This window comes from Danio aesculapii, chromosome 4 (assembly GCF_903798145.1).
Source record: "Danio aesculapii chromosome 4, fDanAes4.1, whole genome shotgun sequence".
In the NCBI taxonomy this organism is placed as follows: Eukaryota; Metazoa; Chordata; class Actinopteri; order Cypriniformes; family Danionidae; genus Danio; species Danio aesculapii.
The window spans coordinates 7,289,401-7,304,110 of record NC_079438.1 but is presented as its reverse complement, the minus strand read 5'-3'; the positions used below and the strand labels follow the sequence as shown (position 1 = coordinate 7,304,110).

The window sequence follows — 14,710 nt, the reverse complement described above, 5'->3', positions numbered from 1 at the left end:
GCAGCTCTGCACAAGACGTTTGGCCAGCGGAGAAATTAAAATGGTCGTGCCCAACTGAGCCTGGTTTCTCTCAAGGTTTTTTTTCTTCACTTCCGCCTTTAGTGAAGTTTTTTTTTTCCCTCTCCGCTGTCGCCACTGGCTTGCATGGTTCGGAATCTGTAGAGCTGCGCATCGTTGGATTTGCTCTTCAGTGTTTGGACTCTCAGTAGTGATTATTAAACCACACTGAACTGAGCTCAACTGAACTGAACATAAACACTACAAACTGAATTACACTGTTCCTATTTACTGTGACCTTTTATGTGAAGCTGCTTTGACACAATCTACATTGTATAAGCGCTATACAAATAAAGGTGAATTGAATTGAATTGAACCAACCGAGACAACTTCCAGGCAGGAGGGACCTGTTGTCTCAACTAGATGGTCATATTTGGCATCCAGATCCAGCACGTCTACAGTTATGGGTGTGGCCGCTGAGACCAACCATTTATTAGCAGAATGTGAGTCTTCAGTCATCCACACAGTTCTTAATGCAAGGGCAGCTTCTACAAGGAAGCTTTGTGCTTACCGATGGAAGTCATTCTGTTCATGGTGTGCGACTTGGAATATTAATCCTGTGCAATGCAAAGTTTCTGTGGTTTTAACCTTTTTACAAGGGCTGTTGAAGAGTGGCAAAGCTGCATCCACACTAAAGGTCTACGTAGCAGCCATCTTGGCCCATCATGCATCTGTGAATGGTTCCTCTTTGGGGTCTGCTAGCCTAGTTTGCAGTTTTTAGAAGGGTGCAAAATGTCTCAATCCAGCTCGTTCCCCTCGTTCTCCAGTGTGGAACTTGCCTCTGGTGCTGGAATCTCTCTGCCAGTCTCAATTTGAACCCTTGAAAGAAGTAGATCTAAAGTGGAAAACCTTAAAGACTGCTTTCCTCTTGGCGGTTGATCAACAAAGGGATTGTGTGAGCTGCACGCATTGTCAGTGAGTCAGTCCTGTTGGAGATGGAAACCAGATGACTCTGGTGTTACCCTGTGGCCTAATCCATCCTTCCTCCCTAAAATTTTGTTGCAGCAATTTATTAATTAGTCAATCGAATTGCAGTCCTTTCAACTATCACCTTCTGGCAAAGGTTTTCTGCTTTTATGCCCTGTGCGTGCCTTGAAATCTCATGTGGCGGCTACTGCACAGTTAAGACAATCAGAACAACTGTTTGTCTGTTATGGAGAAGCTAGGAGAGGTGCACCTCTAAGCAAGCAAAGACTGTCACGATGGATTGTTGAGGTCATTGTTTTGGCCTATAAGAGGGCTCAGCAACCTATACCTGGTGCCATCACTTGCCATTCTACCAGAGCTATTTCCTCCTCTTGGGCTGCTTTTAAGGGTGTTTCTCTTGCAGAGATCTGTGCAGCAGCGACATGGTCTTCTCCATGTACATTTGCAAGGCATCTACAATGTCAATGTTGCTGACTCTACGGATGTGGGCTCAGCTGTTTTCTGCAAGTGACTCCGTGTTCTGGTGAGTTTTTTTTTTTCTTCCTCGTAAACTTTCTGGTATGGGTTATCCACTGTGTAAACACCGTCTCTGGCAGTCAGGAGGAATGAAACAGAACGTTGGTTGCGTATGTAACCGTGGTTCTGTAAATTCCGGATGACCGCCAGAGACGGTGTTTACACAGTGGATAACCCATACCAGAAAGGTTACGAGGAAGAAAAAGAGTTCCCTCTCACTCGGAAGTGCAAGACGTTTCGAGGCAGGGCGCAGAGCTGTAGTGGATTATATACCTCAGCTCAGCTCGCGTCACCATGTGACTTTGTTGGTATATTGTTCCTTGGCCTATCCAACTGATGCTGCGATTATCCACTGTGTAAACACCGTCTCTGGCAGTCCTCCGGAATTCATAGAACCACGGTTACATACGTAAACAACGATTTGCATTATGAAATTACATTAGCTTACTACTAACCTGTGGGAGGGCGGGCAGGGGCCACATACTTTTGGGAGCACATTTTAACATATATATCACAAAATACTTTAAAAAATTTTCGAAGTCATTTTTTTCACGCATCACTCCGCAGTCTTCATAAACAAGATAATTAAAAAACTTAAACTCAAGCCAATCTTCCATGTCTTCCTTCCTAGGAGCCACATCGCAGCACGCAGCACTTTTCCGAGTTGCTGTAGACAATGCCTTGATGTTGTGCAAATGCCTTTAAACTTGCAGTCTACAGTGCCCATTAACGTTGCCCAGGGCACTGCTACGCTTCGTAAACTGTGACGCAAAGAGACTGATGCAGTGCTTTGTCAGTGTTACTGTATCTCTCGGACATGGCGCCAGAGAGTTAAATACTTGAGCCTGAACGCAAAGCCAAAGATTAGGTTTGTCAGAAGTGGGATTCAAACCCACGCCTCCAGGAGAGACTACGACCTGAACACAGCGCCTTAGACTGCTCGGCCATCCTGATTTGGACACTTAGCCGGAGCTGTCTCCTAGGAGCCCCATTGCAGCACCATGACATGGAAGCTAGTGTTTCACAGCTTGCCCAGCTCCAGCAGTCGGCCTCGTTGGCGCAGTAGGCAGCGCGTCAGTCTCATAATCTGAAGGTTGTGAGTTCGAGCCTCACACAGGGCAAGGTGGTACCTTTTGGCACACGGGAGCACTTAGGTGACCGGGCGGCGTACTTTATTACCTTCCGTGCCGTTTATGCTTCCCGGGGGGCAAAAAAGGCTACAGCTCCTCTGGAGGGCATGTGGCGTGACGTTCCAAGAACATCTCCTGAGTCTGAAGCCATGATGGCAAGATGCTCCCATTCCTGTCACGTTATCGCTTGACGTTTGACGTGGATCCGTCAAATGTCATGACTTGACGTTGTAAGAGGATTAGCCGAAAAGCCCTGCGAATACCATTGAATTAGACATTTCACTACATGGCATTCCAAGACAATTCTTTTGATCCCGTTTCGGTGCACTTGCTTTAAAGCCCACGAACATTGTTTTGAACACATGCTTTTCCGAGTTGCTGTGGACAATGCCTTGATGTTGCGCAAATGCCTCAAACCTTGCAGTCTACAGTGCCCATTAACGTTGCCAGGGCCACTGCTACGCTGCGTAAATTGTGGCGCAAAGAGATTGATGCGGCACTTTGTCAGTGTTACTGTATCACTCGGACATGGCACCAGAGGGTTAAATACTTGAGCCTGAGATCTCAGCTGTGCAACAGCCACGTCCTCACAATGAGAGCATGAGCTGTTCGCGGGCACTGCATCGACATGCTGGACCCCCAGACCTGTGATGCGATACTCGTGCCCATCATCCGGAGATAGGAACCACAGCATCCAGAAACGCACATTCAGAACAGCGTCTTGAAAAAGACGCGTTGATTGACTGGCACAGCTTCTTTTCTTCTCTTTCCCACAAAGAGTCAAATGTCATGACTTGACGTTGTAAGAGAATTAGCCGAAAAGCCCTGCGAATCCCATTGCCTTAAAAATAAACGGCATCTCAGGACATTCCACTACATGGCATTCCTTTTGATCCCCTTTCGATGCACTTGCATTAAAGCCCACGTCCATTGTTTCGTTCACATGCTTTTCCGAGTTGCTGTAGACAATGCCTTGATGTTGCGCAAATGCCTCAAAACTTGCAGTCTACAGTGCCCATTAAGGTTGCCAGGGCCACTGCTACGCTTCGTAAACTGTAACACAAAGAGATTGATGCGTCGCTTTGTCAGTGTTACTGTATCACTCGGACATAGTGCCAGAGAGTTAAATACTTGAGCCTGAACGCACAGCCAAAGATTAGCCTTAGACCGCTCGGCCATCCTGACATGCACACTTCGCTGGTGCTGTCTGCCTCAATGGCGCAGTAGGCATCGCGTCAATCTCGTAATCTGAAGGTCGTGAGTTTGAGCCTCAGACGGGGCAAGGTCATACATTTTGGCACACGGGAGCACTTAGGTGACTGGGCGGCATACTTTATTACCTTCCGTGCTGTTTATGCTTCCCGGGTGCAAAAAAGGCTACAGCTCCTCTGGAGGGCATGCGGCGTGACGTTTCGAGAACATCTTTTTTTTTTTTTTTTTTTTTTGAGACAAGATTGCATGTCTGCAATTTTGTAATATTATTCCTGCTCATTTCGCGTCAGTTCGTGCGTGCAGAACAGAAGTGCCTATACATCGTACACCCGACAGTACATCTTGGATATTGGTTTGTTCATTCCGGACAGTTTTATTAGCAATCTTCGACTCATCCCTGAGATCGCCAGAACACCCATGCCTGAGAGCCCTACCCGGCCAGGCGGAAGTGCTCGAAGGCGGTGCAGAGAACGTAAACAAAGACGGGGGAAGCGCGGCAGGCTAAGAGCTAAGCTAAAGCTAACACCACACTGGCTCTCTTTACCCAGCATCTTTCTCGCCAATGTACGGTCACTGGTGAACAAAATGGATGAGTTTCGACTGCGCATCAACCACAGTAAAAGATTATGGAACTGTAATGTCATGATTTTCACAGAAACATGGCTAAACAGCGGGATACCAGACAACGCTGTATCGCTAACTGAGCATCAAACATTCCGAGCAGACAGAACGGCGGATGACTCCGGTAAGACCAGAGGCGGAGGATTATGCATTTATATTAACAAAGCTTGGTGCACAAACTCTGTCATCGTTGGGAGACATTGCTCTGTTAACCTGGAATTTCTAATGGTTAAATGTAGACCATTTTATCTGCCAGGGGAGTTCACCTCCACCATAATAACTGCTGCTTATATTCCTCCCGATGCTGATGCCAAGCTTGCTATGAATGACCTTCATGCAGCCATCAGCAAACAACAGACTGCTCACCCGGAGGCTGCTTTTATTGTTGCGGGGGATTTTAATCACTCAAACTTAAAGACAGTGCTCCCCAAATTCCATCAAAACATTTTCTGCCACACAAGGAGAAACAAAACTTTAGACCAAGTTTACACAAACATGGCTGAAGCATATGCTGTGACCCCCCCCTCCCCCACTTGCGTCAATCAGATCACCTTTCTTTGTTCCTGACCCCCAAGTACTCACCCATCGTCAACCGTGTGAAGCCATCAGTGAGGACCATCAAAGTGTGGCCAGCGGAGGTGGACTCCACACTCCAGGACAGGTTTGAACACACAGACTGGAGTATGTTTGCTTCCCAGGCCACATGTGGCTCTCACACAGACATTGATAGTTACACTTCCTCTGTTCTGGAATATATCAACACCATCATAGACAGTGTGATCATACCCAAATCAAAAGCCATGGATGAACAAGGAGGTGCGCCTCCTGCTGAAGGCATGCAACACTGCCTTCAGATCAGGGGATGCACAGGCCTACAGCACTTCCAGGGCTAATCTGAAGAGGGGCATCAAAAAGGCCAAGCACTGCTACAAGCCAAAGTTAGAGGAGCACTTTTCCAACTCTGATCCTCGGCGCATGTGGCAGGGCATCCAGGCCATCAGCAACTACAAACCCAGCCAGTCCACCCCCACAGCCACAAATGTCTCCTTCCTGAACAAGCTAAATGACTTTTATGCCTGCTTTGAAAGAGACAATACAGAACCCTACACCAGGAACACTTCCTCAACCGATCACTCACCTATCACACTCACCTCCTCAGAAGTCTACACCGCACTGAGTCGGATCAATGTGCGTAAGGCTGCTGGACCAGACGGTATCCCTGGGCGCGTTCTCAAAGCATGTGCAGAACAGCTCGCTGGGGTATTCACAGAGATTTCCAACCTGTCGCTTAATCTAGCAACTGTGCCAGCATGCTTTAAAACCACCTCTATTGTGCCAGTGCCCAAACACTCCAGCCCAACATGCCTGAATGACTACCGCCCTGTAGCACTCACACCCATCATCATGAAGTGCTTCGAGCGGCTGGTCCTGGCACATCTGAAAGACTCTCTGCCATCCACACTGGACCCACATCAGTTTGCCTACCGTGGCAACAGGAGCACAGAAGATGCCGTCTCCATACCACTGCACTCTGTACTCACTCACCTGGACAATAAAAACACTTATGCACGAATGCTGTTTGTTGACTTCAGGTCAGCATTCAACACTGTCATACCCTCTAAGCTAATGATCAAACTCAGAGACCTGGATATCGACGCGTCTCTCTGCAACTGGGTTATGGACTTTCTGACTAACAGACCTCAGAATGTTAGATCAGGCCACATCTGCTCCACCACCGTCACACTTAACACTGGTGTACCACAGGTCTGCGTGCTGAGCCCCTTCCTCTACTCCCTTTTTACCATCGACTGTAGGCCTGTGAACAGATCCAACACCATCAACAAATTTGCAGATGACACCACAGTGATTGGTCTAATCAGCAATAATGATGAGACTGCCTACAGGGAGGCGATACAGCATCTGGCCACTTGGTGCACTGACAATAATCTGCTCTTTAACACCAACAAGACCAAGGAGCTCATTGTGGACTTCAGGAAGGGACGAACAGGCTCACATGATCCCATCCACATTAATGGGATGCCTGTTGAGCCGGTCTCATCCTTCAAGTTCCTGGGGACCCACATCTCAAAGGACCTTTCCTGGACCACCAACACCTCCAGCCTGGTCAAGAAGGCTCACCAGCGCCTATTCTTCTTGAGCCAACTTAAGAAGAACCAGCTTTCATCAGCTGTCTTGGTGAACTTCTACCGCTGCACAATAGAAAGCATCCAACTGCGTCACAGTCTGGTATGGAAGCTGCTCTGTTGCGGAGCGTAAGGCATTGCAGCGGGTGGTGAAAACTGCCCAACGCATCACAGGGACTACACTGCCAGCCATTGAGGACATCCAGAAGAAACACTGTCTGCGCCGAGCACGCAGTATTCTTAAGGACACCTCTCACCCTGCTCACAGACTGTTTTCTCTTCTGCCTTCCGGCAGGCGCTTCAGGCTCCCCCGGACAAAAACCAGCAGACTGAGAATATATATATGCTGGATAAATTGGCGGTTTATTCCATTGTGACGCCTTTCACTCAGTTTTTTGGATACATTTGTGTTCAACTCCTGCAGCTGAAGGTACTTTTTGCCAAGGCCAACACCAGACAGACACAACAAATGATAATGTAGAAATGGTAAAAGTTTTCACATCATGCTTTTCAGACAAATGCACAGATGTATGTAAGTGTTTCCTCCGACAACATGAACAATGGGTCGTTTTAAAAAGGGCTTGACTTTCATGAGAAGTATTTAATGGGAATCTGTTGGTGGTTTGGATTTGTTAGTACCTACATTTGTCAAAGCTGATATTTTAAATAGAAACACAGACTATTCCTCACATGTCTGGTCTCAGTTAGCCATAGAAATATTTCATAAAGACACTTTATGTTACCTGGTCTCGAAATCGAGAAGGTATTCAAGATCGAGTGAAACAGGCAACAGAAGGAGAACAAAGTGAAAATGTGGAACAACAAAACTATTGTGGTAAAGTATAACTTTTATTAATTTCAGTTAATTTTTAGATAAGTCTATAACTGTGTTGTGTAACACTCCTTTAAATGAGAAATAGAAAAAAATTATAAATATATATATATAGGCATCAAATCATGCAAATAGTTCACCAGGTGCTGGAAGCGATAGCTGCCCACTGCTCTGGGTGTGTGTTCACTGTGTGTGTGTGTGTGTCTGCGTGCGTGCACTTAGATGGGTCAAATGCAGAGGACTAAAAGAAAAGGTAACACGTTAAAGTCACAAAGATTCATTAAACGTTGGCTAATGCATTACAATCAACAGTGAGAAACAGCCATATCATCACTTCATGTTAATTAACTTATAATGTGCAATACTAATTTTACATGTGTCAAAATAAACTACAAAATACAGCAGCCACACAATGTATCAAAATAAAACTTTGTATTTTGAAAATACTACAAACATCTCTAAAAAATTTAGTTATGTTTTTGCAAATAACTTCATATACATCCTGCTCCTGCCAGAGTTTTTAACCAGTCTGTATTGACTGAAGAATTATCAAATGTTTGTCTCTCATATGCTGTATTGTGCCACTTTGACATGTTTAGACACATTTATTAACTTTAGAAATCATTAACCATACAGAGCACCTGCAGATCATCTAATGACATTTGAAACAGCATATGAAGTATTGTATAGGAATCACTGTAGGACTGTGTGTGTGTGTAGGTGTGTGTGTGTGTGTGTGTGTGTGTGTGTGTGTGCGTGTGTGTGTGTGTGTGTGTGTGTGTGTGTGTGTGTGTGTGTGCGTGCGTGTGTGTGTGTGTAATTATTTGAGGTATTAAACTGGTATTGGTGAAGAACTATGCTTACAAATTGTTGTTATTTTCAAAACGTGTGAAAAGGCACCATTCAGATGTAGCAATTTTCATGATCTGGAGAATCAAGCATGTATTGTTATAGACACCTTTGCTTATTTGTCTTAAGAGATGTAAGGCAGCTCCTGTTCATGTAATATGCTTTAGGCTATCAAGTTGGTATTGGCATGAACAGCTATACCTATTAACAGGTTTCTTATATGTAAAACGGTCCTATTCAGTTAATGGTCTGGCCTATTAGGCAGCTATTAATAAAGATAACTGCACATGATGATGATCCATTTATTTAATTGAATATGTGACACAGATATTTAAATTCATTGCTGAAAACAAGTTACAGGAGTAAGTGCAGTTGTTGTTTTATGTGATGTTCACCACTGTAATCACACCATGGTGAAAAAGAAGTCTTAGAAATGCTGTAGTTGGTGTAGGTGGAGCTGGTTAATCACATTAAAAGTTCTGCATTGTGTAGATATGAAAGTGAACTCTTGTCATTGAATTACCCTGTGTAAACTGCCTATACAATAATTTTACTTGTAATGTAATCATTTCCTAGTTCTAAATATATAGATGCATGACAGATTTGACAGTCGATAACACGACAAAGGTAAGGCCAAAGCTTGAAATCGCATCATGTGAGTGCATGAGACCAATAGAAGATCAAAACATGGACATGAAATTTAAATATGGAGTAACCGCTTGCTTTTATTAACGTCTAATCATATTGTTTCATCCCGCCCCTTTTCGCAGCGCTGTACAACAGAATTTTGCAAGCAAAAAAGCATTTAGAAGCTGCTGTGCTGTGGAAGTTTGTGACTAGAAGTTGCTTTCTTGATTAGTTTGTTACATTTTGCTTAATTTGTGCCCATAGCAAAAAAAAAAAACCTCTTGTATGTGTCTGTCTTGGTAACATTTTAATGTGTTGTGATTTTTTTGTGCATTGGTTCGGTTGCATTGATTACTTTTGTCTATTAGGCTAGTTTCAATTGGATTTCAGAATGTCACTATGCAGAGTGAGTGCATTCTCCCCCTTCTCCTGGTTAAGACAGGAGGCTCTGGAAGTTGACAAAATCAAATAAACCCAACCTGGGCACGATGATGTTAACTGATTTGACAATGCTTGATATAAACCTTTCCTGTTGACTTGATTTTAGTTTGTGATCAACTCTGCAGCATACGCAGCTGAAAGTGTGACGTGCAGCAAACAGCCAATCTCACAAGCACACAAGTGCAGTAAGCAGCCAATCATAAGACACATGAGAGAGTCAGTTTGACTCATTTTTCCAGAGTCAGTGCAATTCAGTTCTTTGTTGTAGATTATAGATATATCGTGATATAAAAATATAATGAATCTGAATACATTTACAATCCAGAAATAAACACTGCTGATGCAGCAAATGTTTAAGACGGCAATTTAAAACATAATATCAGTGCAAATCAATCAACTTAAGTTAAAGATTTAGCTTCACAAACAGGTCAATACACAGTAAAATCTTTATATATTGAAGCAAAATTAGATGCATATTTAAATGTATATTTTCATATTAATTGATAATTCACACTAATTAAATGTATAACATTTAAATATAATACAATTAGTTATATTTCAGATAAAATAAATCAATTATCACCAACAAAAGACCAATTTCATAATGCTTTTAGTGTAAAAGACTTTAATTTGAAGCAAAAAAATATGCTGGAGGACTGGATCAGATATATAGCACTTTACACCTGATTACCTCTGCAGATTATACACAACATTTCACAGCACCTGGAATTAACACAAATGAGTTTGAAGTTACAGTGTTTCTCATCCATTTGTGATTAATGTACAAACAATTATCTACAAAGGCCAAAAGTACCAAAAATGGCCAGTATAGGATCGCTTTACTGTGTCAAAAGGAAAAGGTTTTGTCACAGGGTATCTTATATATGCTTTTGTGAATGTTTATGCATATTTGTATGCACAAACACAAGTTATAATTAGAGGGAAAAACATCTTTGTTACCTACCAGGTGAATAAGAGGCTATCAAGAAAGCTGAGGTGCTCACACATGTTCTGTTCAACTAAAAACCGAAGGAAAGAAAACAAAATTGGCACAAAAACAAGTTACATTTTGATAGTTAGAATCTATAGACCAGACGCGTTATCCATTGCGCCACTGGCCCTCTCAGCTTAGCTTGTCATCATTAGCTTGTTGCTTGTAATAAGGACACGGCTCTGTCAACACGGAGTTCATTCAACACATGCTGTGCTTTGTTATTATGGCAAGTTGTGGTGTCGATAGTATGCTCTCACAGAGCATGTGACAGTCCCTCCCTAGAAGAACTGTGATCCAGGGTCTGAGACTTTCTCCTCGCCAGGAGGAGGTTACAAGCATTAGATTTATTTTTGACAGAGCAGCTGCAGCATACTTGTGTGGAGGCCCACAGTTAGGCTTAAGGGCAAAATTCTGCCAGCCTTCCCTGGTGGTCTACCGAAGGCTTACGAGAGCTTTCCACAAGCCCACCCTCTTAAGGTTGCTGTCTGCTTAGTTTGTCAACGTTAGCTTGTTGCTTGTAATAAGGACACGGCTCTGTCAACACGGAGTTCATTCAACACATGCTGTGCTTTGTTATTATGGCAAGTTGTGGTGTCGATATTATGCTCTCACAGAGCATGTGACAGTCCCTCCCTAGAAGAACTGTGATCCAGGGTCTGAGACATTCTCCTCGCCAGGAGGAGGTTACAAGCATTAGATTTATTTTTGACAGAGCAGCTGCGGCATACTTGCGTGGAGGCCCACAGTTAGGCTTGAGGGCAAAATTCTGCCAGCCTTCCCTGGTGGTCTAGTGGTTAGGATTCGGCGCTCTCACCGCCGCGGCCCGGGTTCGATTCCCGGTCAGGGAACTTCCTTTTCACCTCTATGGTGAACTTTGAGCTCTAGCGACAAAGATATTTTCGAACTGCACAGGTATGAAAGCAGCTCTGAGCGCAAAAGATCTCCTTCGAGCCGGAGTCGAATCAGCGACCTAAAGATTGCCAACAACCCACCTACAGTCCTCCGCTCTACCAACTGAGCTATCGAAGGCTTATGAGAGCTTTCCACAAGCCGACCCTCTTAAGGTTGCTACAGTCCGACTGCTGGCCAAAAAGGGCAGAAGCAAAAACGCTCAAGCCTTCCTATACCAGGAGTCCAAGCCGGGCCGCTGGGTGAAAACCAGGAATCCTGACCGCTAGACCATATGGGAGATATCACTTGTGAGGGCCAGTCTGCACAAACTTCAGTTCTTTCTGATCTCATATAGTCTCATGGTTTCCGTAAGCTAGAATCTTCTCATCCATAGTCATAAGCGTTATCCTTTGTGCCACTGGCACTCTGTTCAGCACCTTGTTAGAACATTGTTTGAAACAAGGACAAGGCTCTGTCAACCTGGAGTTCCGTCACCACACAGTCTGCTTTGTTTTTATGGCAAGAGGTTGTGTGGATGGGATGCTCTTACAGGATTCCTGACAGTCCCTCCATAGAAGACCTGAGATCCAGGGTCGGAGACTCTCTCCTCTCCAAGAGGAGGTTAAAAGCCATAGTTTATTTTATGCATGTTTTATCAGAGCACTTAGGTATTGCTGCAGCTCAGAGACTTACAAGAGGAAGAGATTACGCTGCAAGTTGGCTGGGTGACTTCAAAGTGGTAGGGACTTTTGCAAAAAGTTGGCTGGGTTTACGGTTGGTGTAGCTGTAGTAGACGTTAAGAAAAATCAGCAGTTGGGACAGCCTTTGAAACCAGGGGAGCACCCCACGGGCTCTGTGCTGGCGGCCCCAGAAACTCGATTCACTCCAGAGTGGAACTGAACAGCTCCAGCGGGGGGAAAGGCGACCGCAGTGCACTGACTGACAGCAAAGCAAAAACACCAAAGCGAGCCAGCAGTCGAACCTAGAATCTTCTGATCCATAGTCAGACGCGTTATCCATTGCGTCACTGGCCCTCTCAGCTTAGCTTGTCATCGTTAGCTTGTTGCTTGTAATAAGGACACGGCTCTGTCAACACGGAGTTCATTCAACACATGCTGTGCTTTGTTATTATAGCAAGTTGTGGTGTCGATAGTATGCTCTCACAGAGCATGTGACAGTCCCTCCCTAGAAGAACTGTGATCCAGGGTCTGAGACTTTCTCCTCGCCAGGAGGAGGTTACAAGCATTAGATTTATTTTTGACAGAGCAGCTGCAGCATACTTGCGTGGAGGCCCACAGTTAGGCTTGAGGGCAAAATTCTGCCAGCCTTCCCTGGTGGTCTACCGAAGGCTTACGAGAGCTTTCCACAAGCCCACCCTCTTAAGGTTGCTGTCTGCTTAGTTTGTCATCGTTAGCTTGTTGCTTGTAATAAGGACACGGCTCTGTCAACACGGAGTTCATTCAACACATGCTGTGCTTTGTTATTATGGCAAGTTGTGGTGTCGATATTATGCTCTCACAGAGCATGTGACAGTCCCTCCCTAGAAGAACTGTGATCCAGGGTCTGAGACATTCTCCTCGCCAGGAGGAGGTTACAAGCATTAGATTTATTTTTCACAGAGCTGCTGCGGCATACTTGCGTGGAGGCCCACAGTTAGGCTTGAGGGCAAAATTCTGCCAGCCTTCCCTGGTGGTCTAGTGGTTAGGATTCGGCGCTCTCACCGCCGCGGCCCGGGTTCGATTCCCGGTCAGGGAACTTCCTTTTCACCTCTACGGTGAACTTTGAGCTCTAGCGACAAAGATATTTTCGAACTGCACAGGTATGAAAGCAGCTCTGAGCGCAAAAGATCTCCTTCGAGCCGGAGTCGAACCAGCGACCTAAGGATTGCCAACAACCCACCTACAGTCCTCCGCTCTACCAACTGAGCTATCGAAGGCTTATGAGAGCTTTCCACAAGCTGACCCTCTTAAGGTTGCTACAGTCCGACTGCTGGCCAAAAAGGGCAGAAGCAAAAACGCTCAAGCCTTCCTATACCGGGAGTCCAAGCCGGGCCGCTGGGTGAAAACCAGGAATCCTGACCGCTAGACCATATGGGAGATATCACTTGTGAGGGCCAGTCTGCACAAACTTCAGTTCTTTCTGATCTCATATAGTCTCATGGTTTCCGTAAGCTAGAATCTTCTCATCCATAGTCATAAGCGTTATCCTTTGTGCCACTGGCACTCTGTTCAGCACCTTGTTAGAACATTGTTTGAAACAAGGACAAGGCTCTGTCAACCTGGAGTTCCGTCACCACACAGTCTGCTTTGTTTTTATGGCAAGAGGTTGTGTGGATGGGATGCTGCTACAGGATTCCTGACAGTCCCTCCATAGAAGACCTGAGATCCAGGGTCGGAGACTCTCTCCTCTCCAAGAGGAGGTTAAAAGCCATAGTTTATTTTATGCATGTTTTATCAGAGCACTTAGGTAATGCTGCAGCTCAGAGACTTAAGAGAGGAAGAGATTACGCTGCAAGTTGGCTGGGTGACTTCAAAGTGGTAGGGACTTTTGCAAAAAGTTGGCTGGGTTTACGGTTGGTGTAGCTGTAGTAGACGTTAAGAAAAATCAGCAGTTGGGACAGCCTTTGAAACCAGGGGAGCACCCCACGGGGTCTGTGCTGGCGGCCCCAGAAACTCGATTCACTCCAGAGTGGAACTGAACAGCTCCAGCGGGGGGAAAGGCGACCGCAGTGCACTGACTGACAGCAAAGCAAAAACACCAAAGCAAGCCAGCCAGGAGTCGAACCTAGAATCTTCTGATCCATAGTCAGACGCGTTATCCATTGCGTCACTGGCCCTCTCAGCTTAGCTTGTCATCGTTAGCTTGTTGCTTGTAATAAGGACACGGCTCTGTCAACACGGAGTTCATTCAACACATGCTGTGCTTAGTTATTATGGCAAGTTGTGGTGTCGATAGTATGCTCTCACAGAGCATGTGACAGTCCCTCCCTAGAAGAACTGTGATCCAGGGTCTGAGACATTCTCCTCGCCAGGAGGAGGTTACAAGCATTAGATTTATTTTTGACAGAGCAGCTGCGGCATACTTGCGTGGAGGCCCACAGTTAGGCTTGAGGGCAAAATTCTGCCAGCCTTCCCTGGTGGTCTAGTGGTTAGGATTCGGCGCTCTCACCGCCGCGGCCCGGGTTCGATTCCCGGTCAGGGAACTTCCTTTTCACCTCTATGGTGAACTTTGAGCTCTAGCGACAAAATATTTTCGAACTGCACAGGTATGAAAGCAGCTCTGAGCGCAAAAGATTTCCTTCGAGCCGGAGTCGAACCAGCGACCTAAGGATTGCCAACAACCCACCTACAGTCCTCCGCTCTACCAACTGAGCTATCGAAGGCTTATGAGAACTTTCCACAAGCCGACCCTCTTAAGGTTGCTACAGTCCGACTGCTGGCCGAAAAGGGCCGAAGCAAAAACGCTCAAG

At 45.3% G+C, this 14,710-nt stretch overlaps 1 protein-coding gene and 7 non-coding genes across 8 annotated transcripts in view; 5 read left to right on the top strand and 3 right to left on the bottom strand.

Moving 5' to 3' along the window:
• LOC130222807 (zinc finger protein 91-like) overlaps positions 1–14,710 on the top strand; it is a 218,630-nt gene that overhangs the window by 75,041 nt on the left and 128,879 nt on the right. The gene's annotated exons all lie outside the window — the stretch shown is intronic.
• trnam-cau (transfer RNA methionine (anticodon CAU)) lies at positions 2,549–2,621 on the top strand. Its single transcript has one exon. It is a non-coding gene; the product is annotated as a tRNA-Met (tRNA).
• trnae-cuc (transfer RNA glutamic acid (anticodon CUC)) lies at positions 11,127–11,198 on the top strand. The gene has a single exon. It is a non-coding gene; the product is annotated as a tRNA-Glu (tRNA).
• trnay-gua (transfer RNA tyrosine (anticodon GUA)) lies at positions 11,293–11,379 on the bottom strand. Its single transcript is given in 2 exon segments — positions 11,293–11,328; positions 11,343–11,379. It is a non-coding gene; the product is annotated as a tRNA-Tyr (tRNA).
• trnae-cuc (transfer RNA glutamic acid (anticodon CUC)) lies at positions 12,925–12,996 on the top strand. Its single transcript has one exon. It is a non-coding gene; the product is annotated as a tRNA-Glu (tRNA).
• trnay-gua (transfer RNA tyrosine (anticodon GUA)) lies at positions 13,091–13,177 on the bottom strand. Its single transcript is given in 2 exon segments — positions 13,091–13,126; positions 13,141–13,177. It is a non-coding gene; the product is annotated as a tRNA-Tyr (tRNA).
• On the top strand, positions 14,372–14,443 carry trnae-cuc (transfer RNA glutamic acid (anticodon CUC)). The gene has a single exon. It is a non-coding gene; the product is annotated as a tRNA-Glu (tRNA).
• Positions 14,537–14,623, bottom strand: trnay-gua (transfer RNA tyrosine (anticodon GUA)). Its single transcript is given in 2 exon segments — positions 14,537–14,572; positions 14,587–14,623. It is a non-coding gene; the product is annotated as a tRNA-Tyr (tRNA).